The sequence below is a fragment of the Cetorhinus maximus genome, chromosome 13, assembly GCF_964194155.1.
Source record: "Cetorhinus maximus chromosome 13, sCetMax3.hap1.1, whole genome shotgun sequence".
In the NCBI taxonomy this organism is placed as follows: Eukaryota; Metazoa; Chordata; class Chondrichthyes; order Lamniformes; family Cetorhinidae; genus Cetorhinus; species Cetorhinus maximus.
Genome location: NC_135891.1, coordinates 44,528,491 through 44,553,431, shown reverse-complemented (window position 1 = coordinate 44,553,431; position 24,941 = coordinate 44,528,491). Strand labels below are relative to the sequence as shown.

Genomic DNA, 24,941 nt, shown 5'->3' with positions numbered 1-24,941 from the left:
ATGCTGGGCCACGAGGTTACAGATTGTGGGTGAGTACAGTTCTGCTGCTGCTAATAGCCCACAGCACTTTATGGATGCTGAGTCTTGAGGCACGACACGATGGAGGGTACCCTCAATATGAAGGCGGGACTTTGTCTCCACAACGACTGTGTGGTGGTCACTTCTGTCATATTGTCATGGACAGATGCATCTGCGGCAGGCAGGTTGGTGAGGATGAGGTCAGGTATTGGTTCCCTCACCACCTGCCGCAGGCCCATTCTAGCAGCTATGTCCTTTAGGACTTGGCCATCTCAGTCAGTAGTGATGCTACCGAGCCACTCTTGGTGATGGACATTGAAATCCCCCACCCAGAGTTCTGCGCCCTCATTGCTTCCTCCAAGTGATGTTCAACATGGAGGCACACTGATGCGTCAGCTGAGGGAGGGTGGTATATGTTAATCAGCAGGAGTTTTCCTTGCCCATGTTTGACCTGATGCCATGAGACTTCATGGGGTCTGGAGTCTCCGTTGAGGACTCCTAAGGCAATTCCCTCCCAACAGTATACCACTGTGCCGCCACCTCTGCTGGGTCTGTCCTGCCAATGGGACAGGAGTCACATGTCGGCCAGACCAGGTAAGGACGGCAGATTTCCTTCCCTAAAGGACATTAGTGAACCAGAGGAAGAGCAGACCCTGGAGATGGCATGTGAACATGGAACCTCATTTTGAGCAGGCCTCTTGTCTTCTAAGTGATTGCCCTTGTGGAGGCATGACTGCAGTTGTAGCTCTCCTCAGCAGGTGTTCTTAGGTGTCTGAGCAGTGTCACCAGCCACCTTTTGAGTGGGTATCCTTTGTCCCCTAGCAGCCAGCTGTCTACACGTGCTGGGACTATGAAGAACCTTGACACCTGGAAGTGACACAAGGTGTATGCATCATGGCAGCTTCCAGGATACCTTTTACAAACCTGCAGGATCTCGTGATTGTGGTCACAAAACATCTGAATATTCAGAGAGTGAAACCCCTTACAATTCATAAAGGCACCCAGCTACCCCACAGGTACCTTAATGGGCACATGTGTGCAGTCAAAGGCTCCCTGGATTCTTGGAAATCCTGCTATTGCAGTGAAACCTCTGGCTTGCACAGCTTGGCTGACATCGTCTATTTTGTATTGAATGAAGGTGTTCACCCTTCGGAATAATGCATCTATCACCAACTTGATGCAGCTGTGCACAGCACATTGTGACACTCCGCAGAGATCTTCCACTGACCCCTGGAATGAACTAGTTTCACCTTCAGAGCCACTGGTATTGGGTGGCCACCAGCACAATTTGAGGCTATCTCAGGGCTGATCATGTCACACAGAGAGGTGACTGTTTCTCTGGAGAAGCGGAACCTTCTTCAACACTGTACCTCTATCATGACCAGGTAGCTGGATCGGTGCTTGTAAACTTTACCAAGCTGGTTATCGGTGCCATCTCCTGACCCTTCTTCCTTGCAACCCCTGCTGGCCCTTGACCCCTTCTGGCTGTGCCTCTCAGTCCCAAGGTCAGACTCTAGCATGGTGCCTGTGAGCAACTGGCCTCCTCTCCCTTCTTGCCCCCTCCTTTTTTCTGAGGAGGTCCCACCAACAGAGTACACAATAACCATGTCAGACTTGATGTTTGCACAGGTTTCAGCAATGAAGTGGCCTGTCTGCAGAAAGCCTCTGTAAAATATTTAACCCTCCTAGAATAATCCAGATGAACAGAAATATTCCAAAAATAAACTATAATCCACATACTCCCAACTCACTTCAATGCTCCTAACTCCTCACCTCTCTAAAATCTTCTGAGCCTTTTATCCCACCCTGGATGTAGAATGATTGAAAAATGTGAAGGCTGTCTGGCTGATTGACCTGTGCGCTGAGAATATAAGTGCATAGGCCATGAAAAATCATGGCGTATTGCTCTTTAAATCGCCTTAATTGGCCCTTGGGTGCATTGCCAACTTTTCTGTGTGCCTGCCAACCGAAATATCACAATGCGGAGCGATGACATCGGGAATCCCTCCCAATGTCGTCACGTCCCATTTCGCAATGCATTGTGAATGTCACACGCCCGCACCGCAGACATTAAATTCAGGCCCTGGAGTATTGTGTACAATTTTGGTCCATTACCTAAGGAATGATATACTTGCCCTAGAAGGTTAGGATTGGGGGTTGGGGAGTGGGCGGTGAAACAAAGGTTCACTATATTGAATGCTGGGATGAGACACCTGTTCTATGAGGAGAGATTGAGTAGAATGAACATATTTCCTCTGAAATTTAGATTAAAATTTAGAAATTAAATTTAGAAGAATGAGGGGCGATCTTATTGAAACACAAAGTGCGGAATCGTCCCAGAATTGCACGCAGTGTGGTAGCAGGCTTGAAAAATGACGTTTTACCCATTGGCTGCAATGGCAGTTTTTGCACCATATCATCTGCTTCCCGCATCTTTAATTATGCAGCCACAGGAAACATGCTGTCTCGCCAATAGGCGGCCTCTGAATTGCCCGCCACACCGTTACCTCACTGTTTCCTCACTCCGGGTGCCATATCTAAACTGCAGCTGCCCACACAGTTCTTAATGCTTGCAGCCCAAGACTGCTCAAGTGAAGACATGGCCCTGAAAGCCAAGAAGAGTTCAGTGACCAGTCAACTGGAATGCCTTTGGAGGCCCACCCTGATATCCTCCAACCCTGCTCTGTGCACAGGAGATCCAGCAACCTCACCACTCCGGCTTGGGAGGCAGTGGTGGTCAGTGCCAATGCTGCACAGAAGAGGTTGGCCATCTAGTGCAGAAAGAGGATGAATGATCTCATCCATGCCACCAGGGTAAGGCAACCATCTCATCACTCTAAACTCACATACTCAAAGCATCACACATTCTCCGGCATCTCACTCACTGCCAGCTCATGGGACATCACCACCCTTTCTCACATACACACCCTCACATGTCCATCTGGCCTCATCTCCTCTGAAGACTGCCTTCTCAGCCCTCACCATCTTGCGGTCACTTGCACAGATCAACATCTGCCCCCACACATATCCTGGGAAACCCCCCTTCCCCAGTCCAGCCCTCACCCTGCAGCCTCTTCCCTTGCCTGAGGCCATTTTACCCGCTTCCCCAAGCAAGTCCTAACCCTGCAGCCATTGAAAAGTCATCCCCGCCTTTTGGCTAGTCTGGTAGGTAGAGACCTGCCTGTGAGCCCTCCTAAAAGTGATGTGGTGCTGCCTGTTAAGCCTGGCGCTGATGACTGTGAGTGCTGCCCGAAGCAAGATAGACAAACAAACCTCGAAGTCCCGAGTGAAGTGCAGCTCGCCAGGTGTACGTCGCTTATGTACAGTTGTGAAACACATCGGTGTAATGCCTGGATGATCCAGTGTGGGGGAATGATTCCGATGAGCAGGGCTTATAATGAGATGCTAAGAAATTAGGTTCCTGGTATATTGTGGCAGGAAACGTGGCCCACCGTTGACGGGAGGAGCAGATGATCTCAAACTGGTTTCATGACGGCGTAAAACTAAGTTTTGGCCTTCTCACCATATTGTTCGCTCAAGCTGCCAAACATGCCGGCCACCAATGGGACCAGAAAATTCAGGCCATAACATTCTTAGAAAACTCAACAGGGTGGATGCAAAAAGGCTGTTCACCCTGGCTAGAGAACTAAGGGTCATAAGGGGAGGCATTGGCCTGAATCTTCGGCTTGGCGAGTGGGGGTGGGGCCCGCTCGCCAAGGCCTAAAATTACGTGCGGTGACATTAGGCGGGCATCCTGATGTCACCACTTCAGTTCAGCGGGCGCGCAGCCGACTTGGCCTCGGTCAAAGGCCGATTAAGGCTATTTAAATATCAATTAAACTATTAAACTGAGCTGCCTGTCCAACCTTAAGGTTGGCGGGCAGGCCAAGAGCCCAGGCGGCCTTTGTATTTTTCATGGAATCTCGTCCACGGGCGGGATGAGATTTCATGAAGGGTTTATAAATTAAATAAATTTTTTCTTTGATGTTCATTGACAAGCCCCATGTCATGTGACACTGTCACATGAGGGGAAATGTCTTAAAATTTTTTCTTTTCTTTATTAAAATTTTGGGAACTTAAACTAATCTCCCTCAGGCATGAAAGAGCACAGGCTCTGACTCAGGGAACCAACCCCCCCAGAGGGAACGCTCAGCGCTTCCAGGTGCACGTCACGCTGGGCGGGTCTTAATTGGCCCACTCACGTAAAATGGCGTCACGGACCCGATCGGGGGCGCTGATCGGGTCTACGCCCATCCCTGCACAACCCCCCCCGACGGGGGGAAAATTCTCCCCATTCAGTCACAAAGTATGCTACAAAGACTTATGTCAATCCTTCGGGGGCAGGCAGCTGTCTGCCTTTGGGAATTGATGTTGTCTGTATATTGTCATTTCCCGAACAAATTTCATCCCCCATATACTCAGAATAGGGGATCGGCCATTTAGAATGGAGATGAGAAAATAAAATACTCATTCAGAGGGTTGTGAATCTTTGGAACTTTCTCAAGGACAACTAGAGATGGGTAATAAATGCTGGACTAGCCAGCGAAACCCACATCCTGTGAATGAATTTTTTTAAAAGCCCGGAAGGTTGTGGATGTTCAGTCGTTGAGTACATTCAAGACTAAAATTGATGGATTTTTGGGTACTAAGGGATATGGGGATAGGCCAGTGAATTAGAGTTGATGTAGAAGTTCAGATTTTGTTGAATGGTGGTGCAGATTCAATGGGCTACTCTTGCTTCTGTTTCTTATGTTCTCATGGTACCAAAATGATGGTGGTCTTATACTATTTACCTGATGGGATATGAATTACAGTGCGCTGTTTGCATGGATACAAAAGCTAAACAGACAGTGGATTAGAATGTACCCAATACAATCTCTGTATTAGATGTTCATCTAAAGTTTGGGATTCATCAGCTGCAGTCAACACAAAAGTGAAAAAAACGAAAAATGTAGCTAATTGTCAGGGCTGTAATCCCATCACATATTTGTCAAGATTTCATATTTATGAAACAGTTTCTACCAAGCTATCTTACACTGGAATGCAATGTTCCTAGCAAACATCATCAATGGCACACTGCCAGTTGGAGTAATTTACCAATGGGAATTGAAAAGTTAACAGTTTGTGTTAAGCTTCATCATAAGTAACTCTCACAGGGGATCTCAGGGTTCAGAGGCAAAGAGTTTACAACAGTCCAGGAAAGAAAGACGACAAAGGCTAGTCAAGTCAGGAAATGCTGAAGTAATTAAATCAATGTGACAAACTGGATAAACAAAATAGGCGATTTATAAATTCTGAAGAGTCAACTAAATCCTCAGATACCAGTCGCTCAAGCTTTGGTATTTCTACCGGTAAGATGGAGTGATTTCTGTTTTTTTAAGCATGGTGGATCTTGATCTGAATGAATGTGTTTCAAAACTTGGAATGTTTGAAGAATTCTTGCTATGTCTAACAATGTGACTCTAATTGATCAAAATCTGATGTTCCATTATAGTCCACCAACCAAGAGAAAGCTTGTTAGCTTTAAGAGAAACCAGTGGCATTATACTGTCCTACTGCTATACTAAAGTACAGTACCTAGAGTTGTGTGTACAGCTCTCTGTTTAAATGAACAAAAGCCAATGCTTTCTGCTCCCGCTTTCTGTTTGCGTACAAGTCCTGTTTCCAGACAAACTGGAAGATTTGCATAAGTTGTAAATGTGTAATTTGAGTTCACACGATGCAGTTGTCTAAACAATATTGCATTATTTATTTGTGGAATGCAAACGCTCACCTCTTAACCCCAAGATTTGAGTAGATTGCAAAGCACACCATTTATGTCAGAGTGGCATAAATGAGTGATATGAACCTCCTATCATTTAGCTGACAAAAAAAATCTCAGCATGTGTATCTAGGTGGTAAAATAAGATCAATCAGCACTTGGGAAGCCCTCAGCCGGGAGGTTTGCATTCTGTTGGAAGCACAGTTTGCAGTGAACATGGACTGACAGGACTGGCTTTTATCATGTATTGCTGTTATGCCTTTGCAACGGCAACCCTTGCCACAGCCTGTTGCTTGGATACAAAAAGCTGACAGTACGTGGCCTGAGGTCTTTTAACTCAGACTTGCAGAACATTCAGGATTCCTCAGAAACAGGCTTTAATAAGTACAAATCAAACCCAGAATTTTAGCATTTCAGGACCAGAATAAAATTTTGTAGAGGAGGAAACATCAATGGTCAATTCTTTGGTCAATTCTTTTTCTCTTAAAACTTTATTTTTAGAATCATTTGACCCCCCAATTATGAATTTTTGGCATAATACCTGTTAGGTTATGATTAATATAAATTAATATGGTAAAGAACAGTATGATGGGCACAGAGGACACAGAACTCTTGAACTGCATTCAAGAGAACTTTTTTAGCCAGCATGTAACAAGCCAAACGAGAGGGGGCGCAATTCTAGATTTAGTCTTAGGAAATGAAATTGGGCAAGTGGATGAAGTAGCAGTTGGGGTCCTTTTTGGAGATGGTAACCATAATATAGTTAGATTTAGCATTATTGTGGAAAAGGACAAAGATAGAACAGGAGTCAAAGTTCTAATTTGGGGAAAGACAAATTTTACAAAACTGAGAGGTGAGCTGGCGAGAAAGGACTGGATACAACTGCTGAAGGGAAAACAATGTCAAATTAGTGGGAAGCATTCTAAAGCAAGATTCTACGGGCACAGTGTAGACATGTCCCCACAAAGAAAAAGGGTGGTACTACCAAATCTAGAGCCCCCTGGTTATCCAGAAGCTTACAGGCCAAGATAAAGTAGAAAAAGAAAGCTTATGACAGTCACAAAAAGCTTAATACTGTAGAAAGCCTTGAAAGTACAGGGGCAAAGTAAAATTGGAAATTAGGAAAGCAAAGAGAGGATACGATGAAATATTGGCAGATAAAATCAAAGAAAACCCAAAGATGTTTTACCAGTGCTTTAAGAGCAAGAGAATAGCTAAGGACAAGGTAGGGCCTATCAGAGATGTACATGGTAACTTGTGTGCTGATGGTGAAGATGTGGGCAGGGTTCTCAATGAGTACTTTGTCCCTGTCTTCACACAAGGCCCCACATGGCAGACTGGTCAAAAAAGTGAAATCCCATAGGATACAGGGGAAGGTAACGAGTTGGATCCAAAATTGGCTCAGTGACAGGCAAGAAAGGGTAATGGTTGATGGATGTTTATGCGAATGGAAAGCAGTTTCCAGTGGTTTTCCACAGGGCTCAATGTTGTGGCCCTTGCTGTTTGTTGTATATATTCATGATTTGGACTTAAATGTGGGAGGCATGATTGGAAAATTTGCAGGTGACAGAAAAACTGGCTGTGTAGTCAATAGTGAAGAGGATAGTTGTTGTCTCTAGAATTATATCAATGGTTTGGTTGTGTGGGCGGAAAAGTGGCAAATAGAATTCAATCTGGAGAAGTGTGAGGTAATGCATTTGGGGAGGGAAAACAAAGCTAGGGAATACTCAGTAAATGGAAGGATATTGAGAGAGTAGAGGAAGTGAGAGACCTTGGAGTGCATGTCCACAGGTCCCTGAAGGTGACAGGACATGTGGATAAGGTGGTAAAGATGGCATATGGAATGTTTTCGTTTATTGGATGAGGTATTGAATACAAAAACAGGATGTAATGATGGAACTGTATATAATGCTGATTAGGCCACAGCTGGAATTTTGTGTACAGTTCTGGTCTCCACATTACAGGAAGGACATAATTGCTCTGGAGATAGTACAGCGGAGATTTACAAGAATATTGCCAGGGATTGAAAATTGTAGCTATGAGGAAAGATTGGCTAGGCTGGGGTATGTTTTCCTTGGAACCGAGGAGGCCGAGGGGTGACCTGATTGAGGTGTACAAGATTATGAGGGGCCTAGATAGAGAAGACAAGGATGCCCTGTTTCCCCTGGCGGAGGGGAATATTACAGGGGACACAGATTTAAGGCGATTGGTAGAAGGATTAAAGGAGACTTGAGGAAAAACTTCTTCACTCAGAGCATGATGGGCGACTGGAATTCACTGCCTAAATTGGTGGTTGAGGATGAAACTCTCAACTCATTTGAAAAATACCTGGATCTGCATCTGAAGTGCTTTAACCTGCAAGTCTACGGACCAGGTGCTGGAAAGTGGGATTAAAATGAGCGGCTGGTTTCTTTTTATTTTTGTCATCCTTGGCCGGCGCAGGAACTTGAACTGAATGGCCTCTTTCTGTGCCGTAAATTTTCTATTGTTCTATCAATTAGAGGAATCCATCCTAAGAAAAAGCATTAATACATTAGAAGATCTGACCTGTCATATCTGATTCAATTGGTTTTGTCATTTTAGGTTAATAGGGCATATTTATAGGGGGAGAAGTAATTCCTTTGGTCTCCATTCAACCTCAATGCACCTAGAATTATTTCAAGTTTAGGTGATATAATTTCATCAATGTACTTAAGCTCTTTATAATCAAATTATTCACCAGTTCAAAACTGAGTTCTTCAAATGTATTTTGTGACTTATTTCTTGTACTTTTAAAAAATACAAGTAACTTCATGTAAGAGATTTTGATTTTACTAAAGTAGCTAGGCAGTGTTTAATTATTAGATACAATGGCTGGGATTTACCACTCTGGGCCTAAGTCCCATGGCAGGGGCAGGAAGTCGGAGGGACTCCTGTCACAGAGCGTAGCAGGTAAACTCGCCAAATTGTGCGATGTCTAGCACATTAATTACGCAGCCGGGGGTTTGATGCCGAATCATGTGGCGGGGCGGGCAGGAAGTCGCACGCCACGCAGTCATATCTGGGCACCATATTTAAAAGCCATCCAGACATTCATTCATGCATCACGCAAAGACTCTGCAAGACAGCCATGTCTTCTAGGAAGCTGAAGACACCAGCCCCACACTTCAGCAGCACTTCAATGGAGACTCTACTGCAGGCCTTAGAGGACAGTAGGGATGTCCTCTTTCCCAGGGATGAGAGGAGGATGGCCACCCGTCTCACCAGACCTGCCTGGGAGGAGGTTGCCAGGGTGGCCAATGCCCCGTCCCTACAGAGGAGGACCGCCTGCAGTGCAGAAAGTGAATGAATGACCTAATCTGTGCCGCCAGGGTAAATGAACCCTCTACTCCCCATTCTCACCTCACTGAATGGGTACTGGAATGTGGGAATTAATGGCAAGGCCAGCATCTGTGCTGCCCATGCATAAAAGCCCTTTGCAAGGTGCTGGGGTGCTGTCTCATAGTCCTACTGCAGTCCATATGGTCTGCTGGTAGGGAGGCAACAGCAGGTTGCTGACCCAGCCACACTGAAGGCGCAAATTGTTTGAGGGGGTGAGTGGGGGGGTCGGGGGGGGCGGGTGTTGGCATAGGGGGAAACTTGCAGATGCTCCTGATGCCATACCTCTGTTGTCCTTGTCCTTTTAGCTGCTAGAGCTTGCAGGTCTGGAGGGTGCTGCCGAAGTACCTTTGGGTACTAGCTGCAGTGCATCTTTCATATGGCGCACACAGTTGCCAGTGGGTTGGAGGTAGAGGGACTCAATGTTGAGGGCACTGGATGGGTGTCAATCGAATGGCCTGTGTTGTCCTACATGGTCTCTAGCTTCCTCAGTGCTGTTGGAGCAACGCTTATCCAGGCAAGTGGACAGAATTGCCTCAAACCCCAAATTGTGCCTTGCACATGGTGGACAGGCTTTGGGGACTCACAAGGTCACTCATTATACACCAGATTAGCAGCATACGACCTGCACCTGCATCAGAAGTGCTCACAAACCATCTTCTATCTTTACACAGGAGAAGACAGGTGCAAAGGGAGAAGACGGGAGGGGGCATGCCCGAAATCCTCGTACAGTATGAACAGCGGGCTTGGCCAGGGAGGAAAGTGACCCTGCCTGTGGTGATGGCGAGGCCAGCTTCGCCCAGCCATCCAGTGAGGAAGCATGCTTAATCTCTGCAACTCTCAAAACCCAAGGGTGAGGCTCTGTACAATGTAGGAGGAAGCCTAAGCAGTCACTCATTCTCTCCTCTTTCCATTACAGGTGCCAGCAGAAAGAGAGTGAGGCCAGACCCTGTGCCTGAAATCAGCCCCAGCCCACAGAGGACCTTGGAAGAGGACGGGGATGATGAATTCTCTCCGCTAGACCCGTCACAACATTCACCTGCACCCTCCACCAGCTCAGAGACACACACCTTGGTGGGTCATGGATCTAGTTTAGGCTGGGCCTCATACACTGGTGGTGGTGTCCTGGACATGTGTCCACAGCAAGAGGAGACAGTGACAGCCAATGTCTCTGGCACTTAGAGGACTGCTGGAGAAAAGGCCTCTGCTAAGTCCGAGTCTGAGATGGGAGTGGTCATGGAGAAGATTCTGGAGATGCAGCAAGACATGGGGAACATCAGGCAGAGGTGTCAGAGGCCCTCAACAGAGTGGCATGTGAGGCGGAGGAGTCCGGCGGCCTGCTCTCTGATGTAGTAGTACCGACATGTGAGCACTTCGAGGCCTCCATGGGAAGGATGGCGGATGCCATGGAGAACCTGGTCCAGCAGAATGCCCAGTTTTTGCTGGAGATGCGCTCAGACCTGCACTCCTTCACTGTAGCCATGGGTGAGGTCTCCCAGTGGCTACGCGACAGAAGGGTGGGGCACCTCGACCTCCGTCCAGGTGCCCCTTCTGCCCGAGGGGCAGGGAAGGGTCCTCGGGCACACAAGGGAAGAGGAGCTTTAGGTGGATACCTCTGGAGCCTCCACACAAGACTCTCTGAGGGTGTCCAGACATTCCGAGCACCCTCTGTCAGTGACCCCCATCAGCTCCAACCTCTGGGACCGCTGAGGCTGCACCTGCCCCAGAGCAGGACACCCAAAGATGGCTGGGGCCCTCCAGGCCTTGTGCTTGCAGAGGCCACCTGCCAAAGTCATTGGAGACAACGGGGTGTAGTGGTCTGCAGGCTGCCTCCTCCACCTCTGCTGTGGACGTCAGGGAAGCACCTAGACATAGTGGTAGGGTAAGGAAAATTAAGAGGTTCTAAGTTCATTTTGGTAGCACTGGTATACAAGCATTGTAAATAGTTGTTGCACCTTTGTAAATATATGAATCATTGCACTTCACAGAGGTCTGTTGGGTTTTTCTTGCTGCTACCTGTGTTAGTGCCTATGTACACCCGCATCCCCCTTGTCAAGGGGCTGAGCCAGGCTGGGTCTGTCCCTCTCACTCCTGCCTGTGCATGGAAGCATTGATCTTGGCCAAGGCCCTTGCAAGTCATATGCGAGAAGCCTCCCAGGCACACTGTTCCCTTTCCCTCCACTGCCTTTCTGTGTCTATAGAAAGACATTTCCCTTGTCAGGACAGCTTATTAGGGTTCCCCTTCAGTTGTCCAGTTGAGCTGACCTTCAGTTCTGCCCACTTGAAAACTGTCCTCCCAACCAGAATTTCTTGAGCTGGACATTGAGGGTATGGACCAGTGCTGTGCCTTAGCATCAGGATGGTGTGCATGAGCTTTCAAATCGTATCCAACGCCTTTCACCCTCCTCCTGTAACCCACACCGTCCCCCCACCGCCATTGGCCTCCCCCAGTGTTACCTTCACCCTCCCAATTGTCACCCTTGAACCCCTCCCACACCACCCCATCACCCTGCAGCCCACCACTGTAACACTTCAACCGCTTTCCCTCCCTGATGAGCCCATGCCTGTTACGGTCCCCATGTCCACCCTTATCCTTTCCATCCCTAGGATCTGTGCACACCTCCATGTCCCCTCTAGCCACTCAAATCGGCCCTTTACCTGCCTCAGATGGACCCTGACCCCCGCCCCCACCCCCACTCACCCTACCACATCCCACTACTCCCTCTAACACTGTGCCCTCCCACCACCAGTACCCTCGGTTTGCCCCTAAGATTCCTCCATTGACACCACACATCCCTCCCTCTGAACAATCCCCCCACTGCTCACTGTCTCCTGCTTTCCCCCCGTTACTGTCTCCTGCTTTACCCCCGTCACTGTCCCCTGCTTTCCCATGGCCCCTGCACTACTGTGGTTCCTTCACCCTCCCAACCCAGCTTGCAAGGCTCCATGGTTGCATCAACCCCCTCCCTCTGGCCTTCTCCCAACTACTTTCACCCCCCATCATGTTCCAGCACCCCCATCCTATCTGCCCTCCCCCGTCTCATGTTCCAGGAGCCCCACCTTGTCTACTCTCTCCACCCCTTGTGTTCCAGCACAGACCCTCCCCCCCTCCACCACCCTCCACTTGTCATGCAGCTTCCACCAAGTGGACCAGGCTGTACCTTACCAATAAATCCTTGCCATCTCATTGCCATGTTGGCACATTGGTCCGATCGTGTTTCAGACCAGTGTGAAATCCAGCTGATATGCCGGGGGTGCTGCGAGATGGGGGGGTGGGGGGGGGGGGTGGTGGGGGCCAGGGGTGGGGTGGTGATTGTGTGTAGAATTCTGATCAGCTGCTCAGTTAAATTCCATTAATTATATGCAAAATGGGTTCCCAACAACCTTCCGCGGGAATGGCAACCTGCCATTATCCTGCCGCGATGGTCAGAACTGCAAGTTTCTGTTGTCATTTCCAGCCACCGGGAGCCCAATTTTTTTTTCATCCAGTCATACTATCTGTCCCTGTCATGTCACAAACTCCACCGCTGGTGGGGGGGGAACAATCCTTGTCGATATAATGTATTTACCTTATCTCAATTTTACTCATTCCTCCTCTTGCAAAAAGAGGTAGGCTCAATCTTGAGGGAAAGCCAAAGTACAAATGTTGGACAAGGACAAGGCCTCCCAAGTTTTAATTTCTTTTTACATAACGCTTAGAATTTCTTTACTCAGAGAGCGGTTAGAATATGGTGCTTAATACTGGCAGAAGTGGCTGAGGCAAATAGCTTAGATGATTTCAGATGGAAACCAGGCTGACAAAAAAGGGAATAGAAAGATGTGTTGAAAGGATGAGATGAGACAGATGGGGTGCAGGGGGGATCTCAATGTAGAGTGTAAATACTATTTGGGCTGAATGGCCTGTTTCTATGCTGTGTATTCTATGTAAAATATCATTTAGTTATAAGTTGCAAAAATCAAAAATCTAATGCAGTCATTGAATCAAATACTATTAACAATAGACTGCAGTAGTTTAAGGCAGCAGCTCACCACCACTTTCTCAAGGGCAAATGGGGATGGGCCATAAATGCTGGCTTAGCCAGCCATGCCCATGAATAAATGAAGAAAAAAAGAAGTTTGACCAAGAAAATAATAAAAATGTTGCCTGTGGTGAAATCCAATGGTGAGATTAAATAATGCCAAGCAGTGTTAGAGTCAAATAGTCACTTGGAGAATCTGATCCTGATGTGAGTTACATTTGCATTGATTACTGGATTTTGGACATCATGTAGTTATTGACAATGGAATTTTTCTTGCCAGTTTAATGGATGGGCAACGGCTACATAACAGTTTGTGATTTAACATTCTGAGTGAATGTACCGAGATTCTAAAATGTTATATTTATTTCTCATTCGTTAATTTTGTTGTATTTAATGGGCAGTCATATGTTGTGAATTTATTCTGGACCTAGTCTTAGGTTCAAGTAAATGGGGTCTTCTTCTCTAACAGAGCAAAACCTAAACTGAATATGGTTATGCTGATCTTTTTAAGAAGGGAAATAAAAGCAAGTAATATTTTCAGCATATGATACACCATTGGTTTATTTTTTGGGGGCAAATGAATATTAAAGCAGGTGAGAGATCTCAAACCAGCAAAGCCTTATCACTTAAAGAATAATATTAGAAAAATGTCTGTTGCACTTATAGACCACAAGCTTAGGAAAGGTTACAATAGGCAATGTGCTTCCTTTGGCACTGAGCTGCACAAACCAGGAAGATCCCAGCTTTGATGCCTCAAATGTAAAATTCAGTTCCGCAGTGCCAATGAGGGCACTACCACTGCAAGTGTGCCCAAAAGCATTTCTGCCATTTTGAGCCTTGTATAAGGCCTGTTAATGCACTCTCTTAAAAACTCCCATCTAAATATATATCAGCTGCACTAGGGATCCCACTGATGCTACTTAAAGGGATCAGCATGGGACTTCCAGGTGAGGTGCTTTTGCAGAGTGGGTGGAAGTACTATGTTGTTGGAGGAGATCCGAAAACATGTTGGAGTCAGGAGGGAGTACTGAAGTATTTTACCAATGCTTGCAGTGGAGTTTGAAGGTCTGTCAGTATTATTTATTATTTAGCATGTGCATAGTCACAGAGCCAAGCAATAGCTTTGTCAGTGGCTAGATGGAGTTCTTTAAGCCTGTCTTCATATTCAGTTAGTGGACACTCCTCAACAATATTTGGATTGCATCACAGCTGCAGCCTGGATGATGTTGGTGACTCCACTGAAGCTGGGTGGCTGCACAGAGGCCTTGGCCGGTCCGGAAATGGTTTAAAAGGGTCCACTGTCACCATGGGAGATCTAAGACAAGTAGACAAGCAGTAGGGTCTACGACGAGAAAGTGATTTCTGGTAGATGTTTTCCCCAGTTAATCCTCCTGCCATAGGTCCTCGGCTGTTGCTCCTCAATATGGTGGATCTAATCATATGGATTGGCATGAGGGAAGGTATGCTGCTGGTAGGTTGAGGAGATTGGGTTGGGGTAGACCTTCTCCAGTAGCTTGCCTGCTGCAATTACCCTCCTGATATAGGTAGGGGGCATGGGGGCAATGTCGCTCAGGACTTGGAGCAAGGGCAGGTGAGTTGGTCAAAGAGCATCTATGATGATGCGCATTGTTGAGTTGAGTTGCACATTGATAAGTTTGGTGTGGGAAGATTGGTACCACACTGTGGCACAGTATTCTGTAGTTGAGTATGTGATGGCAAGAGCAGAGGTTCTTAGGGTCTTGGCCTGTGATCTCCATGGGGTACAAGTCAGTTTGCGGGTTTTAATTTTTTTCTGCAGTCTTGATGAGGTGCTGTCTGTACGGAAGGTTTCTGTCAAGAGTGGCAGGATGGGGATCATGCTTCAGTGTCTGGCCATCCAGGGTGATGCTCAGTTTCCTCTTAACACTGGCATTGTGTCTGTTTGCAAAATAAGTTTGCCATCACTAATGGAGTTTATAGTTGCTGTCCTTCCTCGACTGCAGCACAACAGGTGACGGAGGAGATGTTGTGTGTAGGAGGAGCAGGAGCAGTGTCTCAGGCTGCTACAATTCACCGGGGAGGTAGGTACTGAGCTGTGCCTCCATCACCAGGACCTGCAGCCAGAGGGCAAGGATGGTGCTGCCAGTAGCCATGAAGATCATAGTTTCTACACAAGCAGATACTTTTTTTTAATCATTCATGGGATGTGGCATCGCTGGCTAGGCCAGCATTTATTGCCCATCCCTAATTTCCCTTGCACAGAGGGCATTTTTTAGAGTCAACCACATTGCTGTGGGTCTGGAGTCACATGTAGGCAAAACCAGGTAAGGACAGCAGATTTCCTTCCCTAAAGGACATTAGTGAACCAGATGGGTTTTTACAACAATCACAATGGTTTCATGGTCATCATTAGATGTTTTTTTATTGGGTTCAAATTCCACCATCTGCTATGGTGGAATTCAAACTCAGGTCCCCAGAGCATTACTGGGTCTCTGTCCAGCAACAATATCACCACATCATCACCCCCACCCCCGTAGTTACCATTGGCAACATATCACAGATCATTGTGCATTGCTGTATTAGGGAGGTGACAAAGGATCTAAATGCACATGGTTCTGCAGATGCGACCCATTAATGGGGAGATGTACCACAATTCCTTAATGTGCAGTTGCTGTGCAACCATGCATAGAACATCAGATCAGTGAATGCCCGCTATCGTGGCAACAGCCACAGCATTTTCTTCCTGTGCCAGTCAACTGCACCTGCCACCATGAAGAACCAGAGGCTATTGCCAAGTGACAAAGGCTACCTACTCTACTTATAGCCCTTCACCACCCAAACATGTGTGAACAGAACGTTTACAATAGATATGCTGTCACCAGGAATGCTGTAGAGTAGACATCCGGCATTCTAAAACAACTTTTCTACTATCCGGACTGATTGGGTGAAGCCCTCCACAATTTGCTGGAACATGTCTTCAAATTTATGGTGGTCTATTGCAACCTACACAAACTTGCTGCCATGAGGGTGCAGCCTTGCCACTAGGCCTCAGGCAGAGACCTGGGAGGAGAAAGAAGAAGAAGAAGGAGGGAGGCATCTGGGATCGGGTCCCGTTTGCTCTGGATGGCTGTCTGTGAGCCAATACTCAGACTCCGATTTCCCAAAAATCTCATCCCCACTTTACTGTTGTTCCACAATTTCCCAGTTGCCATCCTTCTGCTACAGATCATCACAGCATCCCCTTGGCCAAAATCCTGAAATAAAAGACACTGCAAAAAAACCATTCCATAACATCTTTGTCCAACAACACTTTCAATAATGCATGCAAAATTAACTACCATAGATGTCGGTGTGTAAGTCAACCTTTGAAGCCTTGAAAAATCCCTCCAAAATTGGGGGTCAGCTTATATGCTGAGTATAAAAGTGGACCACAGGTGTGGGTATGGATGGTACCCACCTTTGTCGTTTGCCATGCAGGGTTTGCTCTGTTTGGGCAAATCTTAAATTTCTGCACACGTTCACAACCCAGCCTGTATCACCTGATTGATCTCTTGCGCGCAGTTATAAGGTACTGGTAAGTAAAACATCCATTTGTGAGGTGAGAAATTGAGGCTGACTACTAATGCAAACATGTCGTGGCTGTAAAGAGGGATTGAATTATATGCCGAGCGTATGCAAAAGCATGGTTTTATCGCCAATAAGATGGGGTTGCCTTACGCTGAGTCGATTTATAACCCATGATCTATATTCACCCTTGTCCATTTCTTTATTGCTTGTCTTGCAGGCTCCTTTGCTTGTCCTAATGCTCCTAAGCAATGCTAAGCTAACGGCTGCAGCATGACTGGGAAAATGCTGCTGGGGGAGACTTTGGATGACCTTGTAGGATGCCCTCGAGCAGCTCTTGGCCTTGAGAGCCCAGCGTCAGATTGCACCATCTAAACATGGGTGACAGCGTCTGGGCTGTCATCCTGACAGGTAACAGCAAAGGCACTGGCAAATTGGCAGTGGCAGAAGCACTATTGCTGTCATCCTGAGAGAGGACAGCAAGTTGTGCGTCATGGAGCCACTTGCACTCCCTCGGGGTGGCGCCTCATCAATCACAGTAATCTGCTGGAGCACAGATTGCTGCATTGCTGTGAGAACTTGCGTGCCCTTTGAGGATTGGCGTTTGTAGCCACGGTGGTAGCAGTCTGAGACTGCATGGCACCAAGCTGGGCTTGCATGGCAACGAGAATGGATCTCATGACCTCAGTCTGAGCTTCCACTGCTGCAATAAGATGTTACAAGGCATCTACTTGTGCTGCAATGGAAGCTGAAACATAAGCTGCCAGACACTGCATAAAGGCTGGGTCTTTAAGTGCTGTCATGGAGTTGGCCACAGTTCCAGGCTGGAAAAGTTGGACTCCAAGCTCTGTGCAAAGCCCTGCGCCAAGTTGGAGCTGACAACAGGCTTTGTGTCGGGCCTGCCAACGCACTAAGCATTTCTGTGTGCATTTCTAGAACATACTCCTATACGCCACCCCATCAAAGGCCTCATTTGAATCCGTTGTAGTAGAACTTGTGCATGACCTCGTCCTCCAGGGAGCTGGCTCACATACTAGGGGAGGCAATGGCGTTGTGGTATTGTCGCTGGACTAGTAATCCAGAGCCCCAGAGTAAAGCTCTGGGGACCTGGGTTTGAATACTGCCATGGCAGATGGTGGAATTTGAATTCAATAAAAAAAAATCTGGAATTAAAAGTCTAATGATGACCATGAAACCATTGTCGATTGTTGTTAAAAACCCATCTGGTTCACTAATCTGCCAGCTTACATGTGACTCCAGACCCACAGCAATGTGGTTGACTCTTAAAAACCCTCTGAACAAGGGCAATTAGGGATGGGCAATAAGTGCTGGCTACAGCCCACTTATCCATGGTGACTCAGTACGAGCTAATCCTGCCTCCATATTGCCCTCTGAAATATGCACAGTGCCAGTGCTGAGTTGGTGACTGCATGTGTCAGATCAAGATAGGATGTTTCATCATCAGATGTCCATCCTTGTTTGCGTCCTCAACAGTGAAGTGGAAGGTTGAGTATCTGAAAGCAGAAAATCAGAAAGGGGGATTGGGATGAAGGAAGGAAGGGAGGTTGGTGGAAAGTAAGAGGTTCATGGTCACAACATCTGTAACTTACACTTCATGTCTAGTAATGGGATGAGGTGAAGTGGGATTTGAGAAGATACATAATGTGGGAACATATCAGCTACCTCAATGTACTTGGCAACACTGGACCAATGGTCTCAGTCACAGCCAGCCCTAAAATACAGAGCAATGTCTCCTCTAAGGGTCTCAAATGATGTGGCATGCCTGCTTTGTGTGACCTTGTCCTGCAAGAAATAGGAAAAAATGTCAGTGAGTGTACTGCAATATGTCTGGGTGCCTGTCAGAGCTGCATTGCTGGAAGAATATGGAAGCTACAAGCTAAGGCTATGATGTTTCCAGTGATTGTAAATGTGTGAGGATGAGGTGGAGCGTCTGAATGTTCACCATGAATCCTAATTGCTGATCGATGGGGCTGTGGTGCATTAAACAGCATGAAAGGTTGGCAATGGGGTGGTTAGGGGATGTCATTGGAAGATGTATTCACTGAGCTTGACCACTCATGTAAGGGAGTTGAACTTTTTCTGGTTCTGCAGCCAGTTTCTTGGAGCTAGGCTTCAGGAATTCACCTCCCTGGCCACCTACAGCCATTCCTTTTGCAAGGTATGCTTTGAGGGCCACCGGCAGAATCATAACTGCTCTGTTCCTTTCGACCTCCTGACCTAAGGCCTCCAGTACTGCATCAGAGACCTTGGGAACCCTCTTTCTCTGATCTATTGCTCCATTGGTAGTTTTCTTCCTTCCCTCAAAGACTTCAGCTGTTGCAGCCTGAATGCACTTCCCCTTTCAGAGGGGCAAGCTGCCTTCAAGAAGTGCAGGCTAGCTGTAAATCATGCTAGCCATGCACGGAGGTGGGCCCCCTGCTGAACATGCAGCCAGTTAGCAGCACCACAATCATTGATTTGAACAGGCAGCACAAAGTTTGCTTACAGCTTACATCACCTCGACTGGGTACAGGGTAATCACATATTACGATTCCCATATCTGCTAATGGGCCTAAACAAATTTTTAGCCCTTGATCATTATCGGCTTAGCTAAATTTAATTGGTCAAGAGTAAGGATCATATATTGGCCTTGGTTCTTGGGCTAGTGAGGCTAAAAAATGCTTAATTTTTAAAATTGATTTCTGCTGGAAAATCCATATATGACAATATTAGGGTTGGACAGAAATGGGATTATCTATGATATGCCCCCGTGGTTGAACAGTTTATCTATATTTACTGTCTATGCTTACATCTGAAGAATAACCATTTGGCCAAGCTACTAGGAGGCTGCTGATGTCCCATTCGTGCTAGCAAGAGGAAATGGCAGAAAAGTTGGTTCAACTTATGTCAACTTCCCAGGGGCAGACAACTCTGTTGGTTGCTACCTATGCAGCCTACAAAGGTTTTCTCATTGACATTACCTGAAGAATTCTGTGTGGCCTGAGCGGGTAGTGGTCTGCGGTGCTGTCTGGCCACCCCACTCCAACTTCCTTCCCCCCACCCCACCACCCCCCACTCCTCTCCCCCCGCCCCCCCCCTCATTGCATTTTAAAGATAAAGGAAAATTGGAAGGAAGAATTGATTATAATAAATGCTGTTAATGAAACATTGGATGAACAGTATTCAACTTTAAAAAGTCAGCAGTAAAGGAGTTAAAACTTCACTGAGTTTAAAATTCAGCCCAGAATGTCTCCCACTGAATTGAACAGAATGCAATGTCATTATAAATTTCAGCACATGAGAGCAAAATGATAGTATGCCAAAAGATCTCAGACAGCAAAGCCAAAGCCTTGTTCAATTGGAGGATGTTGTGTGGAAAATCACACATGGTCCCTTTGGGCAGTATTTGTTTCTGGACCCCATGAATGTAATCACAAATAGGGCACTGACCAGGGGGCAGAGTGCATCAATTTTCAATGTTCATTATCCAGAGTTAAATTATAAACACATTCTTCATACACGCGTTTATGATTTTCCTACAAATAGCAAACAGGAAATCTTCCCTCCGGGAATCAGATATTTAACCAGTTGGCAGGTCATAATGTGTGAATACATTTACTTTCCTCTTATAAATACTGCTTTTTAAAGGTGCCTTGTCATCCTGGTAGCGCATGCTCCAGATTATCTGTTCAGTAATTACATGAAATATTGTGGCCCATGTTAAAAATTCAGGTTCAGTTGATCCCTGTGCTAAACTTGCATTCTCATGTCAAAGACAATAGATGCCCAAATCTCAAAGCTTGGAACAATTCAGCTTACTTGGCTCTTCCAAGGGATCAGTAGTTCACTGGATTCAATTAGGAAATTGGACTGTATTCGTAACTACCATAAATCATTAGAATAAAGATACCTCGATATTCCAAGATCTCACAGTTGTGAAATTTCCTCAACATTCCCGTCTTCTTACAATCCATAGGTATTTAAAACCAAGTTCACATCACCAATCCACAATGTAATTTATCTACTCTTTTCCTATTCTACTCAACCTTCATTGTATTCTGGACTCTGATCTCAGCCCTTGTCCAAACTTTCAATTTTAAAAAATCGCGAGTATATTTCAATATATAAGCACTATTTTGGCATTATAGGAAGTTAAGTAAGAATACAACAACTGCCTATACCATATTCCTTACTGAGTATAAGTCACCAAGATTCATATAAAAAAGGTAACTTGATACAAAAGATTTTTTCAAGAATGCTTGTATTTTATAAAGCTATGATAAATATACATATGCATATCATGATGCCGAGTATACTTGTCAGTTGAAGTTGCCTGTACACTATGTACAGTGTAGAAAGGATGTAATGTGAGAGGGTTGGGAATGTTTAACAAGGGTCCTTTAGGGTTGGCTGGATCAAGGGTTTATCAAAGGTCATGCATACATGGTACTGTAATGGGCCTTGCAGGGATGGGCCATTGCCACAAAAGGCATTTTAAAGTGCGTACTATAAAAACACATAAATTGTAATGTGACCACAGTGCAGTGTGGTATCCCTGGATTTTTATGTTGTTGAGCCTCTAATAGCTGTCAGTTCAACCTGTGGGTTTTAGCAATTAGATGGAACAGCTGTGATTGCATAGTTTTCATTTACTTGACCATAATAAATTATTAACCACCTTCTCCTGAGTGACAGGAACAAAATTTAAAAATGTTCTATTCTTTGTTGAAGAAAACTGGACCTTATCAACAGAAGTTTTAAAAGCAACAAGTTTTTAAAAAAAGTAAATTTTTAGTTTTGATTTCCTGACAACTCTGGAACCAATCACTCAGTTGTTAAAATCCCATTATTCTGAGAGGAGGGTTCTAAGCAAATGTGGAGTGTGCATCTAAATTTACTCCATATGGCAATAATCTTACCTGCCAAGAAAGAGAAGCAGATCTCCAAAAGCTTACTGTTCAGTTTGTTCTAAGTAAAACTCAAGACTGACATTGCTGACTGACATCAGGTATGTGGCTGCCAAATAGAATTCTGTTCTGTCCATTTAGTTAGAATGGTTACAACAGGTATTTTCTGATCATGTATGTTTGTAAAACTTCTTTGTGTGTCAGACAGTAAAACTGTGCAGTGCAATAACCAAGGTTGTGGATCTAACATGGGAACTCAAAAATGCCCTTGCAGAATATAATACATGTTTTGCTTTATTTTCAAGCTATTTCAATATTCAACTAGGCTTTTACTCTCATATCACACACCATTCCTGGCCAAAAGGATAGACTTGCAACTTGTTTCCAGGTCTCTGCCTGTGCTAATGGGAGGTGTACAAGGAAGTCTGTGGCTGAGTCTATGTTGGATTTTCTCTCTCCCAATGATGATGCCTGCCCCCCCATCATGATACAACTGCACACCCATGTTTCTTAGAATGGATGAAAATATTCTAAGAAGCTTAACAAAGAGGGAGGGTTTGTTGCCAAACCATGCATTTTTCCTGCTCCTATTCCTTCAGATTCAGGCAGGAGCAGCTAGTCTGGCTTCCATGTGATTGGAGCAAGCAGGGGCATTTTTAACAGATTAATAAGAATACAAAGAGAAAATTAATTCCAACTGAGGTCGGACAGAAACAGATGTATAGCAGTGAGTAAAAGCTGTGGGACAACAACAATCTCAGAAGTTCAAAGATTTGAAGAAAGCATGCAGGAGCTTTGTTTTTAAATGTGAAATATTTTATAACCTGAGCAGCAGAGACTGATTTGGGGTAGGGGAGAGAAAGAAATGCGACAGCAAAGCTGAGAATGCCAGGAACTAAATGGAAAGGGCGTATGCCAGTATATTTTGTTTACGGTATGGCCTTGCTGCTCCGAAGTTTTCATCCTGGCAATGATTGTGGATTTGTGTGTAATAGTGGTACGATTTGGATCAGCCAAGGATTTTCTCTCCTTTTAGCCAAATAGCTCTCAGCCAGTTGGATGTGAGTTTGGGTACTCGCCATGTAGGGAATCAAGGAGGGTGGACAAGAACAGAAATTATTTGCAAACATTCCATAACCCAGATGATTTGTACCCTTCTCCAAAAGGTTGCTTGAGGTCTGTAACTTATAGTAAATGACCAAATAGTCCTATAAATGAATATTCTGTCTTTTAGACATTAATTGATGGCATGCTCACTGGTTTAGTGACAGTATCTCACTGTGCTAATATTGCATGGATATATTAAAAGGAAAAATAACTAAAGTTTCCAAGAAACTGATATACATGTAACCTGTAACTTCAGATGCAACTCTTAGTGTGTCCAAACATACTGGGGCACATTATCAACTTGCTGCCTGGACATAAACTGATGTCACTGGTTGACCATCTCTTATAAAAAAACTCCTGATTATCATCTCCATTGAAATCAATGGCAAAAAAGGACAGCTTCTATAATGAATGTGTGATCCACAATGTTGGTTTTATGCCTGAGCTACAAGCTGAGAACCTAACCCACTTTAATGTGCTTTTCATTTGGGATGTGCTGCAATACTCGAATCTCTTGCAGATTGTTTAAATCAATATCTGCTTAAGATTGTCTGTTTCTCGGCTACAGGTAGGCATTATCAATCTGGTCTAATTAGTTCAAGCAAGAAGAGCTCTCTTGCAGGTTTTTAACTTATTCTTATCGAGGCCAAAACCATTTCAAGGCGGCACCCCCTTAGTATACTGTCCAGGATTCCAGGGACTCCCATCTCCCAAAAGTCTGAAGCCGATCGAATGGGCACCAAAATAAAAATTCAGCCAATAGATGTCACCAAGTGTTAAAGACAGAAAATATGATCTGGAAGCTGTGCGGACTGCCTTATACAAACTGCACAATGGTATTAATGTAAGTAAGATGGACATATCCAAGCTGCTTGGTTGAATATAATGGTTTACAACAGTCACCCTATTTACACTGATCCTTTAAGCCTCCTGATGATTAGTTTGACTGCATTTAGTGCCAGTCTTGAACACCATTTTCCCTGTTGTAGCACTTCAAACAGAAGCCGATCCTATGGGCACAAGCTCCAGTTTCTCTGCTCTATTAGGTCTTAAAAAGACTATTATATACATTTAGAAATGACTTTTTGCATTCTGTCAAAATTGGAAGTTCATTTATTTATGCTGCGGAAGACATGTTAAATAAAAAAAAAATTCAGTTCTTTTATCTTGACACTGGAAACGTGTTCAAATCTGGATGAAAACATGATGCGTGCTAAAGTTGATATTCCCCACCAACTTCATGCTATCTGCTGTTTTAAATGATTTCAGTGTCTTGTCAGTGAGAACCCTGCTGTTGATTGGCTAGATGCCTGAGTAGGGGACCAATATTTTGAATGGCTAGTACTAGTTAAAGCTAGCTTACACTGTTTAAAGCTAATTTGCATATTTAAAAGAAGATGCATTGTGGCTTGAGCAGGTTCTGGCAGTTGTGCTGGAAGTGTTTCAGACTTGTGGAACATTGAATAATTGCAAAACATGGGAGAGAGTGGGGTTAAAGGTTTTTGGGTGCGGTACTGGAGGCCTTGTTGGAGGAGCTGCAAAGGTGACGGGATGTCCTGTATCTGCAGTCAGCCAAGAAGCCCAATGCATACTCAGAAGGCAGTGTAAGCAGATGGCCATGGAGATCAATATCAAGAGTCAAGCGCCAAACACCTGATGGAGTGCCGCAAGAAACTCAATGACCTCAGATAAGTGGTCATGGTCAGTGAATGCATCTACAAATGTCATAACTGACCAACTACACCACTAGCCTCAAAAACTGCTCATTTCAGGATATCCCCATCGCCCACCAACAACTTCTATCAATCAAGACTCATACCTGACAGTCATATGCTTCCTCCTCCTTCTCATACTCCTGAGCTCTGTTGTCATAAAATTACTAGAGCAGTGGTTTTCAACATTTTTTTGGTTAAGGAACCCTATAATATGTTGTAAAATTCTGTGGAACCCCAACCCTCTCTACCTCCTCCCCTCCCACCATATATATATTATAAAACAAAAATGAAAACAAAGTAAAACACTATTGAATGAATGAATGAATATTTTTAATTAAATGTAAGAACAATACATCCTGAAAAATTGAAAAATTTGGTGAATTTTCAAAAAACCTGAAAATGGCATGGAACCCATTACGGCTGCTCAGGAAAGCTTTGGGTTCCGGGGAACCCTGGTTGAAAAAACCTGCTGTATGTAGCTGATGATCCCTTTAAATTGCACTGCTGGGCTGCC

At 45.2% G+C, this 24,941-nt stretch overlaps 1 protein-coding gene across 6 annotated transcripts in view; it reads left to right on the top strand.

Annotated features, from left to right (window-relative positions):
• ripor3 (RIPOR family member 3) overlaps window positions 1-24,941 on the top strand; it is a 295,541-nt gene that overhangs the window by 73,042 nt on the left and 197,558 nt on the right. The window contains exon 1 of one of the 6 annotated variants that reach the window (XM_078555328.1): window positions 5,195-5,369. The exons of the other annotated variants lie outside the window; for them this stretch is intronic. The gene's annotated coding sequence lies outside the window, so the exon portion shown is untranslated. Of the gene's footprint in view, window positions 1-5,194; window positions 5,370-24,941 lie in introns of those variants that run through there. 6 annotated transcript variants of the gene reach the window in all.